Below are 21,772 nucleotides of genomic sequence, written 5' to 3' on the forward strand. Positions count from 1 at the left end.
CCATGATCTGTGAGATAAGCATTCGAAATAAGATAAGCTTCATGATTATCCTGACTTTCTGCCTAGAGGCATTTTCTAAACCACAGCATGTGTGTGAGGACAGTTGCAGCATATAGAATATGCTGCCTTGTTAAGATGAGATCAGAGTGTAGAGTTACTAAGATGTCTAAACATTTCAGAATGAAGTACTGAAGATGAGGCAGCTAAGCAGAGAAAAAAAAAAAAATCTGTATCTAAGTAAGAGCCTTCCCTTGAGTTTTGGGCTGGATCCCATGCATGCTTACTCTGCATGAGGCCGGAAAAAGAACTATTGGGGAAAAAAAACAAAAAACAAAAAACTACTGGTATAAGAACAAATATCCAGGAACTGTGAGATGAGTATCCTTGGAACCCATAAAAGGCTAGAAGATAATTGTGTTCAAAACAATCATAATGGAGCAGCATACTGAGCGCTCCACAATTAGCAGGGGACTCAATTCAATAGAGACCACAGAGAGCTCTCACCATAGTGTTAGGGCTCAACTAGACCAGAAGGGAACACTACATACAAGTAAATACTACATGTCTAACAAGATTTAAAATAATCCTCAAAAAGGTCAAACTAATTGTCAACTGAATTGATTTCCTGCCATGAAAAAAACCTCTTATTCCAGCCCAGTGGTATACTATCCATAATGATTGGTGTACAATCCAAAATTCTATGCAAAGAAGTAAGACTGTGTGACCCATAAAGATGAAAAATTTTCCTGATCGATATGGCTATCCAGAAATCACTGGGGAAAAAAATTGAAACCGCAGGCAAGGACTTTAAAGCAGTGGTTATAAAAACGTTAAAATATTTTAAAGAAAAGATGGACATGATGAGAGGCAAATAAGGAATTTCAGTAGTAAAAGAAACCACTAAAAAGTAATCATATGGGGAAATTTCAAAACTAAAACATGAAATCTAAAATGAAAAAAAAATCGTTGGGTGGGATTAATAGCATATTGAAGAGTGTACCACAAAGAAAGAATATGATAGCGGAGAAATAGAAATGATACCAAATGAAGAACAATGTGTAAAAATTGTGGAAATGAATGAACAGAACCTCACTGACTTCTAGGAGAATATAAAGCCTTATGACTTGCTTGGAATATCAGGCACAGAATGGTAGGGGAGCAGAACAAATATTCAAAAATTTACCGAAAATGTTCCAGTTTTTGACAACCATCAACTCACATAGTAAAGAAAGTCAACAAACCTCAAGTCAAGAAAACCACACAGTGGAAAATCATAATCAAAAGGCTGTCAATTGATGATAAGGATCTCATCTTAAAAGCAGAGAAATGAAAATGTAGATCATTGTCAAGTTAAAGATGATGAAAAACAGACTTACAAGAAACTGTATAAGCCAGAAGATGCTAATGAAATCGTATGTAGCTGACAGAAAACAAAACACAACAAAACAAAGCAAACACAATAGAACAAAACTTGTCAACTTAGAATTCTATTTCAAGTTAAAAAAAATCCTTAAATTTAAGCAAACTATGTAAATTGTCAAACAAATAAAAACTGGAAGTATATATTGTTAGCAGACCAGTATATAAAACTATTAAAAGTAAGTTCTTTAGGTGGAAGTAAAAGGATTTCAGACAGAATGTGGGCCTACACAAAGAAATGGAAACATCAGAAATTATAAATATGTGAAAAATGTATACTCTGTCCAGTTTCTTCTATCTGTCATTATCTCCTTTGAACATAAGTAAAAGTGTAAATTAAACACTGTGACAGTGTATTACAGAGTTTAAAATATATATAAAACTAAAATGTGTGTTTTTAAGTGTACAATACAAAAATAACAATAATAAAGAGGACAAAAGAAACTTTTGGAGGTGATGGATATGTTTATGGCATAGATTGTGGTGACATTTTCATTGGAGTATACTTCTTTCCAAGCCTCTGAGCTCATCATGTTATACACATTCAATATGTACAGCTTTTTGCATGTCAATCATAATTCAATATAATGTTTTTTTAAATTAAAATATATGATGACATTACCATGAACAATGGGAGACAGAAAAATAAAATTTTAAGGATTCTTACAACAAACATGAGTGGATCAGGGATGTGTGTGGCAACATGAATTAACTTCAAAAAAAGAATATGTTGAGTAAAAGAAGGCAGACTCAAAAGAGTACACTCAATGATTTATTTATGTGATGTTCCAGAAAAGGCAAATCCAGTCAGGAGTGAAAAATATCGGAACAATGTTGAGAAAGAGAGTAGGGTCAGAGGGGATGAAGAATGACCAGAAAGGTGCACAAGGGATGTGTGTGAGTGACAGAATTATTCTCTATCTTGATAGGTGCATGGGTTACATGGATGTATGCATTTGTAAACCCATACAGAAATTGTGTGACACTACATACAAATAATACTTCAATAAAAATAAATGATTTTAATAAGAAATAACTCTTTTTTTGGAAAAAAAATATAGCTTAGATACTCTCATTCTTGCTTTACCCTCCCCCTCCCACCAAACATAGCCCCACCAATATCTGAAAAATTAAGATTATTTAGAAAGCATATTGAAATACACAGAAACTTTGATAATTACCTAGTTTATGGCAAGAGCAATCAAATATTATTCTTTATCACATATACAAAAAGATTCCTGGAAGTGATAAAGGTATAATCTCATTGCCCATTATATTCACACAGTTATGTTCTCCTTGAATAGGCATTAGCTCCAAAGAATCATTATTGTAGGAATAAAACTTGACATTGAGTTTAGGACATTATTGTAATTTCCTGCACAAACACAGGGGCTTCTAGTATTGTTAATACAAGTTTGCATTTACTCTCCTGGCCAGGGTACTAGCAATTTCCCTTAATTATAAAAAGTCCTTATGTTTAGAGCATAATGCACATAAGGACAAGGCAAAATGTTAGCAATTAATTCTTAAGTAGGAAGCCATGTGGGTACGATGCAGCATGAGTTATTTCACATTATTTCAAATCCCACAAAGGGACGCTATCATCAAGAGGTTCAAAATAACTGGATTCAAACATGTAGTTAAAATTAATACAAAATGTACTGCCTTTGGAACCCAGTGTGAGCTGCATGAACCATTTTAGACAAATGCTTAGCCTAATCTCACACCAACTGTAAACCATGGACTTTTCTGTTTTCAACTCTATAAACTATGGCTTGCTTTTCTAGTGAGCGATTCTAGCATTCTTATAATTGAAATTTTAAGGAAATGGCATGCTTGTCTAAAAGAGATAAAAACATTTGTTGAACTTGTCAATAATTTGTTTTCCTTAGGAATTTCTTTTCTTTTTAAAAGGTTTATTTATTTATTTTAGAGAGAGAAAGAGAGAATGTATGTGTATATGGGAGCAGGGGGAGGGGCAGAGGAAGAGGGAGAGAGAGAAACTCCCAGCACTCCAGCAGACTCCCCTGAGATCATGACCCTAGCTGAAATCAAGAGTCAGATGCTCAACCAACTGGGCCCCTCCATAGGAATTTCTTATTAGAGGTGGTTTGATATTCTCTATGAAACACAGACTTGTTCAACTTTTCCCCCGTAAAGACAATAGCTGGTCCTACTCTATTATTGAAGCAACTTTTTTTTCCAGATTAAATGTGCCAAGAATAGAACTTAATATTCTATGCACACATTACAAATGTTGTTTTCCATTATTAACAAAATATCTTACATATAAAGCTAAAATAAGATTTCTGTGTAGGTATAATAGTATAAACATGATATAATATGTGGGGATATTATATGGAACAAAGATTTTAAGAAGCAGAAGTAAATATTGGGAGATCGGTATTCAAAGGGAGATATATTTGAAATGTATATTTGTTTACTTAAAAACAAATAAAAAGGTAATTGAATTCAGAATGTAATTATTGCTTTATGTTTACTTTTCTAAGGTTGTTGATCTTTGTATTAGTTTCCTAGTTCTGCTGTACAAAGTACTGTGAACTGGATGGCTTATAACAACAGAAATGTATGCTATCACAGTTATGGAGGCCAAGATCCCAAATCAAGGTATCAGCAAAGGTCACACTCTTCTATTTAACAATATTTTTCTTACTTCTCTCCTTAGATTCTGGTGTCTACTTGCAATTTTTGGAATTCCTTGGTTTGTATTTTTATTATTCCAATTTCTATCTCCATCTTGGCATGGCCATCTTTTATCTTGTGTGTGTGTGTGTGTATCTAAATCTCCCTCTTTTCATAAGGACACTAGTCACAATGGATTTAGGCTCATCCTAATTTAGTATAACCTCATCCTAATTTAGTATAGCCTCATCACTTTTATTTTGACACTGAGATTTTACATCCATATTGACTCTAATTCTCAAAATAGTCTCATTCTCGGGTTCTAGGGCACATGAATTTTCAGGTGACAATAATCAACCCAATGCAGTCATAAACAATAAAAAGTATTTTTAAAATCAACTCCCTTTAGAGAACCAATCTAATTCAATGAAATATTTTAAATTATGATATCATATTGTGCCATTTACTCATTCAATTGTTCATTCACAAATATGTACAGAATACTTACACAGTGTAGTTGCTGTGGTAACTACTAGTGATAAAAAAATAGAGAAACAAATAAGAAAAATATACAACTTACTACTATTTTAAGTCTTAAATAGGTCATCATTAGCTCTGAAAAATGGATTTCATATCAAACTGCTAAACACAAAATGTTCCATGACAATTTTGGTGTCATTTCTACAATGAAGGTGTCCCATTCAACATTCTCTTTCATTCCATATGGTCCATTTAACTCCCCACTGTCAATATTTTGGGTTTAGCCAGTGAAAAAAGGAACAACCAGAACAGTAACAATCCCATCTTAGATATACTGATGATATGATGACTTTATGATGGTATTTGGCTAGAAAAATAAGATCAGTCAAATTCTTCCCTAAAACAACGCTCCACATGGACACTGTGTGCAGTATATATATATATATATATATATATATATATATATATATATATATTTAATTATAAGCAATATGAAACCCTATTACCAGCTCAAATTTTACAAACTCAAATTTTAGTGATAAAATATCTAGAGCTAAGTAGGCTGATTTTCAGCCTATTTCTGTTTTATCATACCGTGATTCTCTAAATACTCTGTGGAAACCACTGTTCCAATTATCTGCAGTGACTATTAAACACAGACATACCTTGGCCTAAGAATACTAACTTATTGATTCAGAATCTTTGTTGATAAGTAAGAATTTGCATTTAAATTAGTTCTCTAACAGATTCTTACATTAAAGTCTCAGAACCATTGTTATAGCTCATAAACAGCACCACTAAAAAGGAAAATAAGTCCTTCCAACAAGAAATGTTATAGCATGGAAAAACTAAAATGGGGTGGAGGGTTTCAGAGAGAATGAATGGAAGGATGTTTTGAACAAATGTTAGGAAACATATATATTTATATGCTTATATGTTTATATATATAACTATATATATATATTTATTTATTTATACAAAACACTGTAAAAGCAAAAATGCCCTCACTTCCTCAGACCATTTTGCTCTTTGGAGCAAAAAGAAAGGAGAAAAATAGTTGTAGTGTGGGTAAGTAGAACTGGCCAGAAAGCCTATCTTAAATCTTTGTTGGTGAGATAAAATGCCCAAAAGTTATAGACAAAAATTGCTGAAATGTTATCTTACCTATGGGCAAAACCCAGAGGCACACACATTTTTATTTTGACACTGAGATTTTACTAGCACTCTAATTTAATTTCTTGAAACCTGACTAATTTTCCTCCTTAGAAGTGAAGTGACCTCACCTATCTATGAAGAATATAAAAAGACAAAATATCTGCTTATTCTAGTGGGTATAACCTTATTCCAAATTTTATGGAAATTTATTTGGAACACTTAAATATTCCTCTAGAAATCCAGGGTCAAGTAAAATCAAAGTAAAAATGCCATATTTTGCTAATGTTAAACAGACCTTCTGCAAATCTGTTTTGCCAAGTTACATTTCAGTATTATATACTGAATAGCAAAAATGCCCTCACTTCCTCAGACCATTTTGCTCTTTGGAGCAAAAAGAAAGGAGAAGCAACATTCCAGCTAAGTGAATATGTGACAAAGTGGCTCAGTTGAGGGAATTTTAGAAGAGTGGACACACTTTGTGACTCTTTTTAGCTTGTAGTAATAATTTGTCAAGATTTTCTGATCTGGCCTCTGCTTATTTCTCAACTATGTCTCTTAGTTATCCTGATATGATCTCAGCCTGCCAGTATTAGTCCATCTCCTAAGCACATGCTATGTCCATTCCTTAGAAGGTTCTTTCTATTTGCATTTCTCATGAGTTACACATTTTTTTTTCCTGAAAAAATTATCTTTATTATAAGGAAAACACATAGCAGAGACAGAGATGGACGGTGGTGGGGTGGAAAACCTGGAAAAACTATCACCAAACATGCTACCCAAACATGGCTTCCTGGTAGGAAGGGAGAGACATTTGGTCCTTAATCCCACTTGCCTCTTCTGATTCAAAGAACCCTGCTCCTAGCAAGGCTGGTCCCAGGGAGCTCCACTTTCCAAACTGTTGTCTTCCAGGGAGTTTATGAAAGGTTGTTTGGTTCTCAGACTTTCAACATACAGAAGGCAGCATAGAGGAGGAAAGGATGTTACAGTGTTTTGTTTCAGCCTCTTCCACAGCCTCCTCCCTTGGTATTTCTTGATGCCAAAGTGACAAACCCTATAGAGTTGGAATAGCTTAGATGTCAGGACACTAAGCAAGGAGATATGTTGATAAGAAAGTGAGCAGCAGTTTCTTAGTGTAGAAGCTGGCCAGGAGATAGAATACAATAGGAGAGAGGCTGAGGAATGGTGGGGAGAAGTAAATTGGAACCCATATTCCATCTGTTCTCAGTGTATTGATGTCAGAGCCATTTCTTGATCAGAAATCTCCAAGGGTGTCCCTTTCATCTTAGGTAAGAAGACATCCGCAGACAGTTATGATGATGTTGGTCAGACTCACGACAACAGAAATGCTGAAGAAGGGGATGCCAAGTAGAGCCACATGCAGCACAACCACGGAGATGATGTAGGCCAGCCAGATGTCTTGGCGATTTGCCACTTGAGGGTTGGGGTTTACTTCGCTGTGTGCCACCACCACATTCATCCTGCCAGTTTCAGAAGCCCAACTGGCTCGAAGTGCAGCCTTCACTTCTACACCTGTGTCTCCTGGAAGCCTGAGCTACAAGTTTTATTAGCTTCACTCTTTCATCAACTCTTAAAAAATCTTAACAGTGCAAATGAAAACATGGACAATCTTTTAAATATTCATATTTTACTTTTTCCGTATCTCTCATAACATTTACTTTTTTCGTACCTCTCATAACATTAATTTAACAATAACGTTTAGGAATTATTAACATAGGTCTCTTCTCTGGTAGACTAGTTTCCAAGAGTAGCTTCACTTTATTTTGACATTTGGATCTATATCATTGTTGCTACTAGCATAATTGAATTATTTTATTTATTTTACTTTATTTTATATTATTTATTTGAGAGAGAGAGAGTATGAGCAGGGGAAGTGGCAGAGGGACAAGCAGACTCCCCGCAGAGCAGGGAGCCAGTCTTGGTACTTAATCCTGGGACTCCAGGATCATGACCTGAGGCCAAACTGAGCCACCCAGACACCTTGCAATACTGATTTTTATCTAAATCTTGTGATTTTGGAAAAGAGCAAGAGTTAAAAAGAGCCCCTCACCTTTCTGTATTCTGGAAACAGCTTACTGGGAGCAACACTCCTTCACCATAAGATTTAGGTAAGACTCACTGATGTCCCTCCCTTTTGCTTGCCTGTGTCAGACTCTCCAAATTCCAATCTTTCTCTCATAAATGATTGTTGAGTCTCTTGTTCCCATTGATCAATCAGAACAAAATGCCCTTAACAAAACTTTTCTTAAATTTCTTTCTCCCCAAGGCCCCTGAATTTTGACCCTCAGTAGCACCAGCCCCTTGTTCACAGCCCCTAGGCTGCTGGAAAGGAAAAGACTTCTCTACTGTCCACTCTGTCCTGCAACTTCGCCACTTTGGCTTTTCCCTAACCTCTTATTCCTCCCTATAAAAGAAAGCCTCTTTGCTCTTGGTTAAAGCATTCTCTCTATTGCAATCATCCTTCTGAATAAAGTCTTTCCTTACATAGGTATGAATTCATTTTTTATTTGGTAATGCTTAATAAATATTTTGATACATTGATGAATTAAAAGTAAATGCGAAAAAAATAAAATAAAAGTAAATGCGTCTTTTGCCACTGTCTCTCCAAATTTTCCACATTTTTAAGCAAACATACTGTAATGAATATCAAAACTAATCAATGCATAGTTATCTTTAATGGACCTCTTTATTTTGAACCTGCTACCTTTATTATATAACGGCTGCAAGTGTATGCGGTCTCTGATACATTTCTATTGTACCAGTTCTTACTATGATTGTCTTCTCATTTAGATAGACCGCAGTAGTTTTCAACTCACTCTCCCTTCTTGAATCTCTTCCTTTTTACATTAAATGTTGCCACTATAGTCATCTTTGAAAAAAAAATAAAAAAATAAAAAAAAACCTCCCTCTGCGTTATTCCTTGTGAAACAAACACAAATGTTCTCTGTAACCTATAGGAGAAAGTCCTAATTTATTTATTTATGTTATTAAAGATTTTATTTATTTACTCCTGAGAGACAGAGAGAGAAAGAGAGAGAGAGAGGCAGAGACACAGGCAGAGGGAGAAGCAGGCCCCATACAAGGAGCCTGACATGGTACTCGATCCCGGGACCCCAGGAATTTATTGTCTTATTGTAGAGAGAGATGAATTGTTAGGCTGGCAGTTCCCATTCTTCTCTTACTGCTTTACATGCTTGAACAATAATTTTATGTACTTGCTGCACATTTGTAACTCAGAGCACTCTTGTATACCTTCATGTGTTATATCATTTGTGTTATTTAGTTGATGCAAGTTATTTACATAATAAGTTAATGTCTAGAAAACTCCTACTCTTCTGCAAATTCAGTTCAAATTTCATTTTCTAAATACATGTTACTCAAATTTCAATCAAGATTATGTACTCAATTGTCTTTTTACATTTGACTCAATGTAATACTTGCAACATATATTGAAGTGTGCTATGTAACTTTGTAGAGTAATACCCTGTCAGTCACTTTGGGGGGACACATAAGGAGAGGGAAAGAATCTTAAGCAGTCTCCAACCCCCAGCATTAAGTCTGACATGGGCCCAATTTCACCACTCTGAGATCATGACCTGAGCTGGAATCAAGAGTCGGTTGCCTAACTGACTGAGCCACCCAAGTGCCCCCCAATGTCAATATTCAATATGGTTTTAGAAACACAATTATTGTTCCATAAATGCTTAGTGTGTTAATTATATTTACATGTTTCTTTCATTTAATGTATTTTCTGATTATAAAATAAATATACACATGACAGAGCTATTAGAAAATAGCATCGCAATAATTAAAAATCAGTTTTCCCATAAATATGCATTGTAAAAATTTTTCTAATTTTGAGTAACCATTTTATTCATAACATTCTGTCTCAATCTCTTTAAATAAAATGTAGTTTCATATGGTTTTATTCATAACATTCTGTCTCAATCTCCATAAATAAAATGTAGTTCATGTGGTAAATATAGTATAAAATGCTGCATATTTCTTCATTATTATGTAATTCTAAAGATGAGGGTTTTATTAAATATTATTATTAGATTAGTGAACAATCTGATACCACAAAACATTGACTTAAATATTTCACTTCTATTAGACATTAGCATTGTTTCTGAATTTTTACTAATATAAAAACATGATATGTGCATAAATTATTAGTGACAAATGAAGAAATGAATAGCCTAATGTTATAAATTTAGAGCATATTAAGAAATATGCCAATATTTGTATGATACATAAGGATACATAGGAGGAAGTGTCATAAATTTGAAAATATGTAAAAATACATATTGTTATATTTTCCTATAATAATTATGCCTCTATTAATAAACACTTGATTGACATGTGCCTATTTGTGTGTACTTGCAAGTGTGTATTTTTCTACATATTATGTGTTCTATGTGGTGTATATTCTGTTACCTTGAGTCATTTCTTGGCTTGTAAGTAACAATTTAAGTTAGATTCACCACCAGCTCTCCTTTTCCCTTATATAAATGAAATAAGAAAATTAATCCTAGATACAAAAAATATTAAATAACAAGGGGAGAAAGCATCAGCTGGTCTCATAGAGTAAGCACTAAGTTTTAAGGCTCAGAATATACATAACCTTACTTCAGATATTTCTTGCACTTGTAGAGATGAAGAGGTTTAGCAATCATTATTATGTTATTGTTCATTTTTTTATTGTTCATTTATTTACTAGACCTCATGCTGCCTAGGTTCTTCCTTCCCAGTGGTATCTCTTTTTGCTCACTGTTCTATTCCCAGTCTCTAATACAACTTGTAGAACTTCAATACATATTTGTTGAATAAACTATTGAAGCTTACAGAATTGATTTTGGAGAAAGTGAAAATCATGCTTGACAATTAGGTGTAAAATTTATTATTGAGTTACTCTCCATTAATCATAGTTAAGGATATGTCCTTAAAATGTGGAAACTGCTTAATATTGAGATATTGCAATATCATGTCAAGATATTTTGGGAAATAACTACATTTAAATAAAGATTCTTTGGAACAGGCAACCTTTCCATTTTTTAAGCAAGAGCACAGCAGTTTTTTATTTATGAATTAGTGTGTGAAATTTTATATGATATAAAAGAGATATCATATTTTGAATTAATATTTGTTGTATTTTTAAATTCTGTAATAGTCTTTTTTATGTACTGACCCTTTAAAAAAAAAACTACTGCTAGTTCTCAACCATTTCTTCCATGATCCTTTCCACTGCATTTTTTTTTCTACAAGTAAATTTTTTTAAATGAAAGAGTTTGGGACATTAACAAATAGTCAAGGTTGTATGCTATTAACTCTTCTCAAAGGCTAAGGTATCTCAAGGAGATGAATATTTAGAGAATTGAAGGCATAAATAGATGAGTAGTTTTATTTTTTTTAAGTGGCAGATATAGTAATCTAGTAGATCAAAGACTGCTTTCTTTTCTTAACTAAAATGTCTTCATAAAATTTTAAATGGATAATTATAATGTTTACAATAAATAAGCCTAGAGTCTTCTACTTCAAATTAATGAGACATCAAGCTCTACACAGACTTTCAACCTCAGCATTTTTTTCTTCTTGGTAAATATGACAAACACTTTAATGAATCATTATGGAGTGTTACGATAAGAATAGCTTCAATACATAACATATCATTCAAGAAACATCTAGTTGGAATCTATCTGTTGCAATCACTTCCTGGTTGTGGACCAAAGCACCACAACTGTATTAAATTATACCAAAGTTCTATTTAGAAAAATGCTATTTCAAAACAGTACTTAAGGGATGCCTGGTTAGCTCAGTGGTTGAGCGTCTGCCTTTGTCTCAGGTCATGATCCCGGAGTCCTGGAATCAAGGCCCGCATGAGGCTCCCTGCATAGAGCCTGCTTCTCCCTCTGCCTATGTCTCTCTCTCTCTCTCTCTCTCTGTGTGTGTGTGTGTGTGTCTCTCATGAATAAATAAATAAAATCTTTTTTAAAATTAAGAAGTATCTACTATAAGAAGTAGATAATAGTATAGTACCTTAAGTTCTATTAAAGTTAGTGGATTTGACCAGATGTATGACCATAACCACAAATTTTGTCCCACAAAAGCCTCCTTATGAGTTCAGTTATTCAAAATATATATACATTCACAGATTAAGAAACCAATATCTGTAACCCTGATGTGTCCGACTGGGCTGAGTTGAAGGTTTCTTTTCCTTAAGTTCAAGGCCTGTCTTAGCAGTTTCTTCTCCCTTTGCTAGTAGCATCACGTGCATGTGACATTAACTGAAACATGAGTTGCAAAGGCACATATTTCCATCGACATCTGTAAAGGAAATCAAAAGAGGAATTGGAAATTCACTTTCAACTCAGAGAATGGCTGACTTAATCTCTCCATGGTAGGACTTTCTAAAATAAAGGTAGCTTCCAAGAAATATTAGTAATGGTCCTTTTTAACAGTGTATTCACTTGGGAACAAGAAAGTAAAAGAGTAACATTCAACAAGTATTCATAAAATGTCACACCTGAACTTTAAACCCCATTGCATATTAATCCTTTTAATAGCCTTAAATTGTATTCACTTAAGTAGTATTTCTTGGTGTTTGGGAATGTTGATTATGACAGTGAAAATTCATGGAATCTCCTAAAAGCCAATAATTAGTACACCAAGCACTTCCTCATAGATTATGTAATTTTACTATATATGCTAGTTAAGGATTATAAATAATAATTTACAGCTAAGAAACTGAGGCATAGGCATATAAGCAGTTTGCTTATTTTTAAAATAAAAGTGGCGTTAGAATAAGTTTTAATTACAGAGTAGAAAAATCAATAGTCTTAAGTAATTATTCTAGCTTCAAGTCTTCACTTTGTTTTATATCCTTTCATTATAATTACATTGAAGCACAAAATGCATGCTGAAAAAAGGTTGCATACATTAAAGCATACAGCTCAGTGAACTTTCAGGACACGAATCGCAGCAATATTAAGAAATAGAACCACTTAGACACAGTCATCCTCATGTCTTCTTTCATCAACCAAACACCTCTCTCTAGAGGTAACCACTGAATTTATAAAGCCATAAATTAGGTCAGCTTGCTGTTGAACATTACATAAATGAGATCGATACAGCTTTGATTTATATCTGTCCACTTTTTCTTAAGTTATAATTTTATTATTAATTAATAATTAATTAATTATTTTGGGGGGTGGGTGGCAGAGGGAGAAGGAGAGAGAGAATCTTAAGCAGGTTCCATGCCCATTGTGGAGCCCTGATGTTGCTTGCAGCAGTACTTTATTCATTTTCATTCCTGGAAAGTATTCCATTACAAAATATAATAGAATTAATTTATTTGTCTACTGCTGATTGAAAAGTTTGGTACTTAAAGTCTGTACAACTATAAATAAAGGAAAATTTTGTGTTTACTCTTCCTTAAATAAACTTATACATTTCTGTGGAGTATATGCCTAGGAATAGAACATCTATTTCATAGGTTACATGTACGTGCAGTGCTAATAGAGAATGCTGGACCAATTTACAAAGTGGTTGCAAAATTGTACACTCTCACTAGCTCTAGCCATAGCTTACATAGATTTGATCCAGTAAATTGTAACAGTTGTTCTAAAGTGTGTGTATGTATTAATTCATGGTAATACTTTTATTTATTTTATTTTTTAAAGATTTATTTATGTATTTGAGAGAGAGAGAGAGAGAGAGAGAGAGAGGGAAAGAAAGTGTGCATGAGTGGGGGCAGGGCCAGATGGAGAGAATCTTCAAGCTGACTCCCCCTTGAGCGTGGAGCCCTCTCAGAGATGAATCCCATCATCCATGAGAACATGACTTGAGCTTAAGTCAAGAGTTTGACACTCAAACCAGCCAACTGAGCCACCCAGGTGCCCCATGGTAATACTTTTAAAATACTATGTCCCAGGAATCTACCAAGAAATTAACTTATTGTTATTGGAAGTTACCAAATAATGTGTACTTTTAATACAAATTTCACAAGACTGTGATAAAGATGATTTGAGGAATGCATGTGTAAAAACTCTGAATTCAAACTTTTGACATCAGTGTCCTAAGAAACCTAGATGAAAAATAGATATTTAAATATCAGTGTAATCTTTCAATTTTTCTCTACTCTATATAAAATTTAGGATATTATAATGGAGCTACTTTCATAATTTAGTGAGTCTCCTTGATCAAGAAGAGTGGGTACAATGGAAAAAGTTAACCTATGGGTTCACCCAGAAATACAGGAATCTAGAACCTCACTGTTATTCTTCCAGAAATGACCATGAGACTTGGTATGTCATTGGCTAAATCAAAGAATAAACACCTCAGTGGCTCATCTCTGATTATGACTTTATTAAAAGTCTTTATTTTATTCTGCTTTCACTAGTTTTGTTCCTTTTGCAAGTTGCTCAGTGAGGGTTATGGCAGAGGCATTTAGTGGGTATGTGAGATTTATTTATTTTTTGTTTTAGACACTTTTAATTATGTCAGAGCCTTAATGTGGCACTGTAGCTCCTCCCTTACTCTTTATTTTGTAATATTCTTGAAGCACACATGGCCTAGATGGTGCAATACAAGAGAGTAGAACCTTCAGAAGCCTAGGGTTCTGTGTAGGGTCGAGGACACCACTGCTAATGAACATGTAGAGTGAGTGTAGAAGTCACTTCAAGTAGTAGTTGTGACAAAAGCAAAAATCTGATACATGTTAGCAACTTCTCAGTCAGCTTGGAGATGAGTAAGAAACTGACATAAGAAGTTAAGCCAAATATTTGCACCTTGTTTCTTACATTATCTTTACATGCTAATCCAAATTCCAATGAACTCGTAACTATTAGGGTAAGATCTTGGGGGAAAAAATGAGGTTAAAAGTGTGTATTGGTTGTTATTAGATATATTTGGCAAGATATTTTAAGACAGCAAAGGATTCATGAAAGAACTGACTCATCTGTAAGAAGACATGAAATATAACAACGAGATTTCTGGAGTGTGTATGCCTTGCAGAATTGCAAATGCTCATTGCATTTAGTAAGAGATGAAATTGAGAAAGCCCTTAGGAGACAAACACTGATTTAATCTGAAAGGCCCTTGTTATACAATAATACTATATGCCACAAATGAGCACCTATTATTGAGATAAGTATCATCCATACTTTGATAGACTATCTGACATTGACTATGTTATTTTTTTAAGATTTTATTTATTTATTCATGAGAGACACACAAAGAGAGAGACACAGGCAGAGGGAGAAGCAGGCTCCATGCAGGGAGCCTGATGCAGGACTCAATCCCAGGACTCCATGATCATGCCCCAAGATGCAGGCAAACACCCAACCACTGAGTCACCCAGGCATCCCTGACCCATTAAAGCTGCCACAGAATCTGACATAAAAACGGAGGGCAGGTGTTAAGATCTTCACATTTCATATTCTTTTTAGCACCCACATTTCCGATTTTCAGTTGTACAGTTAGCCACATCCTTTTGAGCCTCTTCAAAAATGTTGTAAATTTTAGAGATAAAACTTTTACAAGAACATTTCTCATACCTACATTAACATTCTGTCATTAGTGTCTGGAAGCACACTGAGATGTCCCTCAAGATTTCCCTCCTCCTGATGCATATGTCCTGCATAATCCTCAGATCTGTAAAGATGATAAATTTTGCTCCATGATTAGGTTATGTTATAGGGCACAATTGGTCTTAAGATAGGAAGATTATCCCGGTGAGCCTCATCAAATCATATAAGTCCTTTAAAAGCAGAGTGTTTTCTTTGGTTAAAGGAAAAAAATGGAAATCACATGACAAACTCCAGCTGGCCTGGAAAAAATGCAAACATCCATGCTGTGAATTGCCTATTGAGAGGGATGCCCTTTAGAAGCTAAGAGTGATCTTAACAACACAATAAGTAAGAAAAGGGTGACTTCAGTTCCACAGTGTCAAGGAAATTAATTTGCCCGCAATCTGAATGAAAAAGAAGAGTTATTTTTAAATAAAGTTTACAACACTAAAGTAAAATAGAGTTGGCGTACTAAATTCATCCATGAACAGAATATCCATATACTGTATGTGACATTCAGTTTTGACTCAAGAAAAATAAATGTCAAATATGAAGAGCACATGAATGGGTGCTATCTGAATACTTTTAATTCAAATGAGATTCACCCAGCCTTCAAAGGCCCTAGATATTTTTGATGAGAAAATACACATACATGCACAAATATGTGTGAAAGAGCTTTCTGTAGTGGTACAATAGAATAAAGAAATGAAATTGAATTGATGCTATTGTATCATTTCAGAAATCATGATCATATATAAATACATGAACATATTTATGAGATTGTATATGTTTTTATCTACACAAAGATACTAGAAAAGTATTAAATTAATAGCTTATTTTGAATAATAGCCTTGCCAATAATTAAGAACAAAGAAATTTACTCTTTAGTGATTTATGTATTGGTAAAACAGTCCTTTATTTTTATTTTACTTGAAATTAGAATGATAAAGCAGTAGATGAGTTTAAGTACTGTTAATAAGATAGTTTCTAGGTGCACAGAGAACAAAGCAGTTGATAAATATTTTTAGAGACTATCTGCAAAATTTTATAAGACACAAGATAAAATAAATTACAATGCTTATTCTGGTTTTTTTTGTTTGTTTATATTCCTGATTTAAAAGATACTGTAGTGATGAATTTTTCTTAAATAAATGTGCATTGAGTTGTGTCAGCCTTGTTTGTGGCATGCTAATTCATTACAAACAAGAGTCTAAAGTTGTATCTCAGGCACCTGGAGGCTTTCACGAAAAGCAGATTTGGTCATATCCACTTCTGATTTGAACGAAATCTGGAAACAACAAAACATCTTTCCTATGAAAATGAATTCAACATTCACTTAATGTTTTCTTGTTCAACCAATGTAGTCCTGAGTAGTTGTTCTGTGTATATACCCAAGTGTGCATATGTATATATACAAACATATCTGGTATTAATTAACTATAATATTTTGCAAATGTATCCAGAATTCATTATCAGAATAAAGAGTCATTTTGGCAGGGCAGTATCTAAGTTCCCAGGAAGACTCTATGCTCACATTTTGTTACTGGCACCAGGATATGCTGACATTGACTTATCTGCACATTGTTCTGCCAAAGATAGATATGCCTCCAGGTGGCACCTGCTGAGGTGTCTGGATACTGGATGTTCTCTGTTCTTTGATCCATGCATATTGTACCCTTCATATCTAAATCCCTAGGATATATGATCATCTGACTCTCAGACATGCTGACACTTCCCTCTAGGTAGCAAAAGTAATGAATGCATTCATGAATAAATAAATAAAATTGATGCATACATTTATTAATTTCTCCATCCCTTCAGTATAGTCTTGGACATGAGACTCGCTTTTTGCCAATGAAGCATTTGTAAATGTGGCCCAAGCAGATGCTTGAGAAATACATTTGCACAAGAGCTTGTCTCTTTTGTTGTTCTTTGGAAAGTTGCAAACATACCACGTGAAATAGTACAAACTAGCCAGTTATGAGAGGCACATGACCATAGTCCTAACATTGAGCACATTAGCCAGCTTGTGAATGAGATCCCAAAGACTAACCAACCAGGCAACCATACGATACGAAAGGCATCATACACCGTGCAGCTCTGAGACTTTTCAGAGCAGAATAACTCTCTGTCAACCTAGAAAAACATAGAGATAAAAAAGGTTTGTGGTTTTCAACTAGGAGATTTGGAGTGACTTGTTACAAAGTAAAAACTAATAATTGCATATAGTGCAATTCAAAGCACCATCATATGATTTTTTCAGAACACTTCTTTTCATGTGAACAGCAATAGCTTTAAAACTTAAAGGCCTGTAATTTAACAATTTGTTTTCTAGTATACAAAATAAGCACTGCTTCTTATACCTATGCCCAAATAGAACAATATCCAGGTTTGGAAACAAGTGTATCAAGGGCAAGCAGATAAGTATTTCACAGTGCTATCTAAGACTGCTTCTAATTAACAACAACAAGAAAAACAAAAATTCTCTCCCTAATGCAGAAAGTACATGTTCAAATGAGAACAAAATGAAGTAAAAAATGTGAGATGTCAAAAGTAAAGATAAATAACTATTCAAAATTAAAGAGAAATTATTTCTTTATTGATGGACTTCAAAACATCATCATATATATGGAATATTTGAGCTAGATTTTTCCAACACAGTTTGCTAAATATTAGTTGTTTCTCATTAAATTCATTTATCTAAGCCTCAATTTTGTCACCTTAACTATATATACTGGTATTTGATCCACTTCTTTTAATTTTTATGAGGATTAAAGGAAGTGATATGTGTAAAACAACTTGCAATAGATATAGTACAAACTACATTTTTGACTAATCTAAAAATTAATATTCTTAAAACCTATTAATCTACACTATATCTTTTTCTGATATATCTCAAATTCTATTTTATTTTTTGCAAATTTTATTTATTTATAAGAGAGAGGCAGAGCACAGGGAGGGGAATCGGCAGGCAGAGAGAGAGGGAGAAGCAGGTTCCCTGCTAAGCAGAGAGCCCGAGGTGCTCTCAATCCCAGGAATTTAGGATCATAACCTAAGCCAAAGACAGATTATTAACCAACTGAGCTATCCAGGTGCCCCTATACCTCAAATTTTAAGCTTTTTAAATCTTTAAAAATCAAATTAATATAATAAAAATTTAATTATCTTTACAGTACTCAGCATAAAATTTAAAAGAGTAGCCTATAGATGTGTATTAAGTTGTATTCTACTTCTTGATCATCGAATAAGAAAGATGATACCTATAATTTTTACATCTTACAGAATCAAATTGACTCATTGATCTATCTTCTAACTGTATGTTTAGGAAAAAGTTCAAAATTTGAAGGAATCAAGAAGATAGATGATTTACAGTGTAATAGGATAATTAACAATTTCAAATGCTGTTATTTTTCAAAATGTCCAATCAGAGGCACATGGAACATAGGGATTGATGGTCCAATAAGACAGAGGGAGAAGGAGGTTCCATGCAGGGAGCCCAATATGGGACTTAATCCCAAAATATAAATATGTTCATTTAAAAATCTGGACCTAAATCTAGGTGTCATAAGTTCTTTTATCATAAGTTCTTTTAAATCTATGGAAACACAAACTGAAAGTGATATAATAAGAAAGCAAACTGAGGTAATAAGGACATAAAAAAATTAGCAACAAAAACAAATTTAGCAACAAAGATGTAAAATTAAATATGCAAATAAAATTTGCAAAAATAAAAATCAATAATGCATTAAATTTACTAATAATGCTATTCTTCTAGGAAATCTATCCCAGAATTAATAGAAATGAATAAAATAAAAGAATAAATGGTTGATATGAAAAGCAGGGAATGGAAATGCTACATATGCAAAATCGTCATTCATGGAAAAGAGACTAGAACAAATAAAATAAAGCATAAGCAATAAGTAAAGATTTAATTTAGCTCTATCTTAAATTGAGAGGTTCATGAATATGTCAGAAACACACAGGTACTCTTTACAATTTGACTCTCACTACTAAATATTCAATAAAACTCCTTTCAAAATAATCTCAAATTTAATTTTGGATTTAGAAACCCACACATTAATCGGCATTCAGATACCAGCAAAAGTGTTAAATTGCTTCTAAGCTGAGAGAAAAGAAAATGTAGATTGCATTGCAGTAGAGTTCTAGCAGGAATGCATCTTATGCTTGCATTTTTTAAGTTGGCTTTTCATTTTTGCCATCATCATCCCCACATTATTAAGCCATAATATCTGTCTGTGAAGAAAGTAGGAGAATCTAAAAGACTTTTAAGCAGCCTATCCTTAGGAGGAAAGCTGGAAGCAATAAATATATCTAGAGAACTGAATTCATAAAAGCCATAAGTTCAGCCATGCATATCTACACAATTGTGCACATGATTGTTTCTCTGGTTGAAGTATACAAGGAAATTATAGAAGTCTTGTTGGTTTCTGGCAACTTTACTGTTTTACTTGAGCATAATGTTTAAAAGAGACAGAGAAGGAGGAATCATTGTCACTGTGGATTGATAATCTCAATCACTACAATATGTCATTGACCACTAATTGGTGCTACAAAAGGATTGAAAATTTTTAAAGTTCTGGAGAAGGTGATGAAAAAGAGATATGATGTATGTTGTTTTATGAGAGTGTTCATCAAAGTAAGTTTGGAAATGTTCAAGAAATGTAAGAATCATGAGTATATTAAAGATGCAAGGTAAAGTAAGTAGCTTCTGATGGCTGTTAAGCTATAACATTCTCATTAATTTGAAAATATAAAAGAAATGTATACATAAATATAAATAAATAATAAAAATTATCTTGAAAAAAGGAGTCTGTCTATTGCAATATGTCAGAACACGAGAGAAAAGAAATTGTAGGTCATCAAGGACCCCAAAATTGGCAAAAATGGTAGAAACAGTGAAGGTAAGCCAAAATATTTATTTTTATATAACTTTGAAAATAGCCAATAAAATATTATTTAAAGGTCCGTAATCTATTTAAGAGCACTGGACGGCGTGTCTCGCCTCCCCGTCGGGGAATCGAACCCCATATAAAAAATAGGGAAAGGGAATAAGGGGGAAAGGAGAAAAAATGAGTGGGAAATATCAGAAAGGGAGACAGAACATGGAAGACTCCTAACTCTGGGAAACGAACTAGGGTTGGTGGAACCAGAGGAGGGCGGGGGATGGGGGTGACTGGGTGACGGGCACTGAAGTGGGCACTTGATGGGATGAGCACTGGGTGTTATTCTATATGTTGGCAAATTGAACACCAATAAAAAATAAATTTATAAAAATAAAAAAAAAGAGTAAAGCCTGGATAATTAAGGAGTTTTTAAATGATTAAGATATTCATGGTTGCAATGCAATGTCTGAGGCAGACCTCCTTCATAGGTCTTTAAAAGTCAAAGATGTTTAAGTGTATTTTGGAAATATTTTGTTAAATAGCTTTTTGTTGCTACTGTTGCTTGTTTGCCCTTTAATATTCTGTGACTCATAATTGTTAAAAACAAGACAGCTGGCCAAAAATGGAGTCTCCAAACTGAAACTGAATTATAGTTTTGGTTCTCCCAAAAATGAAATCTTAAACCAGTCATTCAGAAATTACCTGATTAGTACTAGATAATCTTCTTTAGAACTCCTTCATTTTTTCTGAGTAAAATAACCTTGCAATAAACAATCTGCCTTTTTGCCAGTGTAACTCTCTTGTTTCCGTTGCCTTTTGTGCATAAAAGTCTTTTACAGAAAGCTCCTTGGAGCTCCTGTTTTCCTGCTAAATTAGATACAGCCCAATTTAAATTGACTTCTGCCCAAATAAACACTTAAAATTTTCATATGCTTCTGTTTATCTTTTAATAAATGCAATGTATCTTTAAGATAATGGAATACAGGATTCTATCTTCTCAAAAGTTTCCCAACTTGCATTAAATTAAGATAATGTTTGTTTGTTTGTTTTTTTAATTTGGAACTAATATTTTGGTATTTCTGGAGAGGCAATTTTTTTTTTTTAAGATTGTATTTATTTATTCATGAGAGAGAGAGAGAGAGGCAGAGACACAGGCAGAGGGAGAAGCAGGCTCCACGCAGGGAGCCTGACGGGGGCCTGGATCAGTAGTATCTCCCTGGGCCGAAGGCAGGCGCTAAACCGCTGAGCCACCCAGGAATCCCCCCTGAGTCCTATAGACATTCAAAAAGAGGTGGGGCGTCTGCGGGGGGCCTGGGGGGCGCGGAGCCGAGGCCGCCCCCACCCACGTCCCCGGGGCTGGCGGGTGCAGACCTGAATACCCGGCCCAGGGCGCGGGACAGGGCTCTCTGTCCTCCCGGCCCAGATGGGGGGGCCCCACCAGGTGGACGCGGCCTCGCTGCCCCAGGGCGCAGGACAGGGCTCCCCGGCCCCGTGTCCGTCCTCCCGGCCGGGATAGGGGGCCCCGGAGGGTGGACGCGGCCTCGCTGCCCCAGGGCGCAGGACAGGGCTCCCCGGCCCCGTGTCCGT

General features: G+C 34.5%; 1 pseudogene; it reads right to left on the reverse strand.

The window, feature by feature from the left end:
- Positions 1–6,555: 6,555 nt before the first annotated feature.
- LOC112923752 (ORM1-like protein 2 pseudogene) lies at positions 6,556–7,174 on the reverse strand (annotated as a pseudogene).
- Between the last annotated feature and the right edge of the window lie 14,598 nt (positions 7,175–21,772).

The sequence above is a fragment of the Vulpes vulpes genome, chromosome 6 (genome assembly GCF_048418805.1).
Source record: "Vulpes vulpes isolate BD-2025 chromosome 6, VulVul3, whole genome shotgun sequence".
In the NCBI taxonomy this organism is placed as follows: Eukaryota; Metazoa; Chordata; class Mammalia; order Carnivora; family Canidae; genus Vulpes; species Vulpes vulpes.